Consider the following 5108-nt stretch of genomic DNA (forward strand, 5'->3'; position numbering starts at 1 on the left):
TTGTATTATATTCAAAATATTTTTGAATGATAGAAATATTGAAATTAAAAAGACAATTTAATAAAACTATATAAGAACATTATTTTTCAAGGTGATGACCGTATACTATACATTATTGAAATGGATCATGACTCATTGAATGCAATGGCGTGCATGTGGCAGCCACGACGTAGCGGTTAAAATGATTGAACAAATTAAATCAAATTATGGGTTAATCAAATACCAAACACACTGACTGAGTCAGTGCATCATGATGCCATCAAGTATCAACACACAAAACAAGATCAGAAGGTGATGATGAAAAAAATTGATATATACCAAACCCACATAAATAATGTAAAAGAAAAATGATATTTTTATAAATTTTTAGAATGTCCATGAATAATAATTCCAAGGGGCAATTCAGGTAATAGTTTGGACAGATTGGGAATTTGGGATATAATCACACTACAGCATTTTTGGGTCTTTTATCGTTCAAAAATTGTGATACCAAGTAATAAAAGCTTTTAATGACCATATTGAAAAATTTACCCTAATAAAATGATTAGAGACTAAAATTATGTAGATGTTTTTTATTTAGATTTGGTATTACGTCTCCACTAATTAAAATTAAGTTTATGTAAATCAAATCAGAAAAATTCTATTTAAATATATACACATAAATCAAATCAAAAAGATTTTATTTGTGCACAAAAGTTTTTATTCATATAAATTAAATTAAGTTAATTCGATTTTAGTAGTATAGAAGAGAGTGTCTCATTTTTTTAAAATCTAAACTTTTTTTGATGATAAATTAAATTAAGCCAATTCGATTTATACTAAGAATATATGATAAATTGAATCAAGTCAATTTGATTTATTGCTTAACATATTATAAAATATGCTTAACATATTATAAAATATGGTAATCCAATTTATCAGGTGATACTATAAATGCAACTTGAGAGTTTGCTTCTATCTAGAATAGCACTCACAATAGCTAGTGAAGATAATTTTTTAGTTTTTGTACATTATAGAGAGACGATTAAAAAAAATGCGAGAAGGAATCAAACTTATTGATAAGGATCCAACGAGTGTCTTTATCAGACAATCCACTAGTTTTGCTAAACCGCAAAGTACTATAATACAAAAACTATGGGAGTCATGGCATCATCAATCGTATAGAGAAATTATTTTATAAGATTTTCATTTCTATTTTGCGAGATTTTGTGAAGTACAACTCCTTTGTAATAGAGAATGATAAAGATTTGCAAGTTTTATTTTACTATCATCCTTAGTTTTTCAATGTGAGAACCCATAAATCGTTGACCAAATTTAGAGATGTGGTCGCTAGTTCAGGATGATTGAATTGGAATCTTCATCTGTAGCACTGCTAGGAGTCTCTAGCTCAATGCCTATAGTTACCTTTATATTTGCATTGTGGCTGCAATTGTATCGAAGCAGTGTTGGTGGCATCTTCGTCCGTTGCAGTGATTTAAAATATGTCAATGATGACAAAATTGGTGATAATTATTCTTTTGGTAAGCTTGCGATTGTGATGACTACTTTTTCTGGGATGATATCATCAGCTTTAGCGAGGGGCTGGATAACTAAATTTGGAAGATGAACTATAAGATGATAAGGATGTGAATCCTGTCATGATAGCTTAGGATAGTGATGAGAATTTAAGGAGGAGTATTCTAGTTGATCAAGGTGGCCTTTCTAGTTTTTCAACGCAGTAATATTTGTAACACCCTACTACACAGAGTTTTACGCTTAAGCCGTAAAACAGAGGTAGATAGTGTGGTGTTACGACCTCTAAAACAGCCAAGAAACGAGATTACTTGCGTGTGAAGAAACTAACGTTCAAAGGCATAAATAAACAGAAAGTAGGAATAGAGGGTCAAGAAAATAAAGTAACAAGCTCCTAACTCAGCTTGCGAAGCTAAGGCTGGCCGGAGAATATTTGCATACATATATACATACCGCAACAATCCAAAATACAAAGATAAACCCTAATTCTCCATAAACCTCTAAGAGGTACAAAATAAAGTAGCTATTCGGAGAGTTAAATACATAAGGTTATATATTAATTATACACCAAAATAACATCCCAGAAATCACTTCGCTGCAGAACTCCAGATGCCTACTGATGCCTACTGTGGTGCCTCTTGACGTGCATCTGAAAAACAACAACACAGTACGAGATGAGAATCGGAGGTTCTCAGCATGGTAAAGGTGCCACGCACATAAGATATAAGGTCCTGGGAATGTCAGAGGCAATCCTAGAACGCCGTCACTCAGATATAAAGCTTAAAGAAAATAAAGCAGAAACCATAAGTCGGGGTGGCTCTCTAAGGCTTTCTAAACTTAATCAATCCCTTAAATCTAACCAAAACCTAACTAAAACACTAAACCTTTCCACCTTACCTCCGTTCCTCCATCTCCAATGAAAATGCACAGACAAACAAGCAAACAATGACAAACATAGGTATGGCACAAGTAGTATAGATAGCAAGTATATCAATTTGCATATTATAATCAATTAGGCATTCCCAAGTAAAGCATAATTAGACAAAACCATACAAATACAAATGATGAATGTCTATCCTACTGGCCGTGAGCTCACGTGTCGATTATTTTTTCAGAACCCAACACATTTGGTAGCTAACCCAGACATTAGTCTCTAGGTTGCGCATCTCCAGGAGGATCATAAATGAAGGTGAGTGTCTTTTCACCTTCTCCTGAAGGTTTCACGAAGGAGAGTGCCTTTCTACATCGAAGGAGTGTGCCTTTCCACCATGCAACCAGAGAAGAATGTGGGAGAAACAATACGAAGGAGAGTTCCTTTCTACCTTCTCCACATCCTCGTCACGACAAGAAAGGGAACTTCCACCCTCAACTTGCCATCCGAACACATTTTTAAGTTAATACGCAAGCGAAATTGCACCCAAACTTTTCCATCTCGACTATTTCGGCCACACACACATCTCGACCATTCTGGTCACACACAGTCATCCCAAATGTCATCATTTTCAATCCTTACTTCATCTCCAAGTTACCTCTATTTCCTAGCTTCACTTACTACTAGAGTTACTACTATGTTTTATGACTAAAAGAATGAAAATAGAAGTTTAAAAGTTTGAAATTTGACTTAAAAACACAAAAATCTATTTTTGGTGAAACAGGGGCCACGCGTATGCGTCGTCCATGCGCACGCCTGAAAAGCAGAGAAGGGGAAGTGACACCTGCACGTCAGTAATGCGTACGCGTGGAGACGTTTTGTACTCCGCACACAAAACCTGCATGGTACCATCACAACTATTTGATTTCTGAACCATGCAGCAGCAGTAATACAGTGACGTGTGCGCGTCGACTAAGTGCACACGTGAGAAGAAAAAATTATGGGTGACATGTGCACGTCAGCCACGAACACGCGTGGGTGTACGTTTCGTGAAAATTTTTAACCAAGTCTGAAAAAGCTGCAGAATTTTCAATTGGGACCCTAAACTTCCAATGCGCATAACTTTTTCGTTTTAAATCATTTTTCATTCGTTCTTCAAACGGCATAAACTTTACAAACCTAATTTTTTATATAAAATAAGTTTGAAATCAATTGGAGTCTGGAAGCTAAGTTATAGCTCGTCGATGTTCTACCAAAAACCTAATTTCTTAAAAAGTCCAAACCTCATTTTCATTAAATTCAGGTTCAAATTCCACTTCCTATACATATATTCAGCATAACACATATCATAGCATCTCCATACAACTTTACTTTCCACTTACCAAATCACAATCCATCAAACTTCAATCCTTTTAGCAATCCACACCCTAAGTTTCTTACTTCCATCATCATAATCATCAACATTTTACCAAACATGCATATACAACCTATATCATCAATTTTCCAACAATATCCACACACCAAAGGATTATGGTTACCAACACAAACATAACTTATATCATCAATCAACATCATTAATGCTAAGCATCCGACTTACATAATCATTTCAACCTATCCTATGGTTCTTTAGCCTAAGTTTTCACACGATATTATATATTAAATACGCGAAACCTAAACCATACTTTGGCCGATTTCCACGTATTATCCGAAACACCACCAAAGAGGCACCAAAGACATCTCCAAGGATCCAAAATTCCCAAAGTAATGACACCCAAGCTCCACCAAGCCACCAATGTACACAATCAAACTCCAATTTACTTATACACAAACCTAATTCACAAATATCACACATTCATACCCAAAATTCAATACCTAATATACCAAACACACAAAATTAAAGAATTAACTAGAGTTCTAGAATTCTCATCTTACCAACAGAAAATTGGGACAAGACTCAGCAAGTCTACCAAGTTAATTTGATCCTAAACACCAAAATTTAACAATTTTTAACATCTTTGCACATGAATTTTCAAAACTGAAACTAAGAAAATCGAGGAAGAAAACGTGATTTTCTTACCTTACAATGTACCGGACTTTGTAGAGCTCGACGCCACGGATGCGTGGCCATAAGCGGTGTGGCGATTAGAGCTCGGAGTGAAAAGTCATGGAGGATTGAATTGGAATCAAGGGTTTTGTGAATCACCTCATGTTCTTTTCCCTTTGAGCATTCTGCGTTCTTTGCATGCAGAAGAGAGAGAAGTGAGCTGAAGCTCACTTAAGTGGGTGAATTGGTTGGGCCTACGGGTTCGGTTTAACAGTTCGGTCAGTTCGATTTAATTTTCGATTAAATTTTTTGAAATTAGTGTCAAAATTCTCATTTTAATGAGTTATATCCTAATTTAATATAATATTCATATTTTTAATTTTCTTTTATTTAAATTAATTTATTGATTAATTATTCGCTAACTTTCTAAGATTTACAATATTCGCCACACTTTTTTATTTTAAACTTTTAAGGCCATGGCACAGCAAAGATTTCCAAACATAGAATCTAGATTTAGAGATAGAAATTCGCATGATACATCAGCTCTAATTGAATTTCAAATTGAATATATAGCAGTTTTAGAGTAAAAAAAAAATCATATTTAGTGTCAAGACTTATAGTATTTATTGTGGGATTGAGCATAAACTTAAAAGAAAATATTTTATAATTAATATAAATATT

The sequence above is a fragment of the Arachis duranensis genome, chromosome 8 (genome assembly GCF_000817695.3).
Source record: "Arachis duranensis cultivar V14167 chromosome 8, aradu.V14167.gnm2.J7QH, whole genome shotgun sequence".
Taxonomy (NCBI): Eukaryota; Viridiplantae; Streptophyta; class Magnoliopsida; order Fabales; family Fabaceae; genus Arachis; species Arachis duranensis.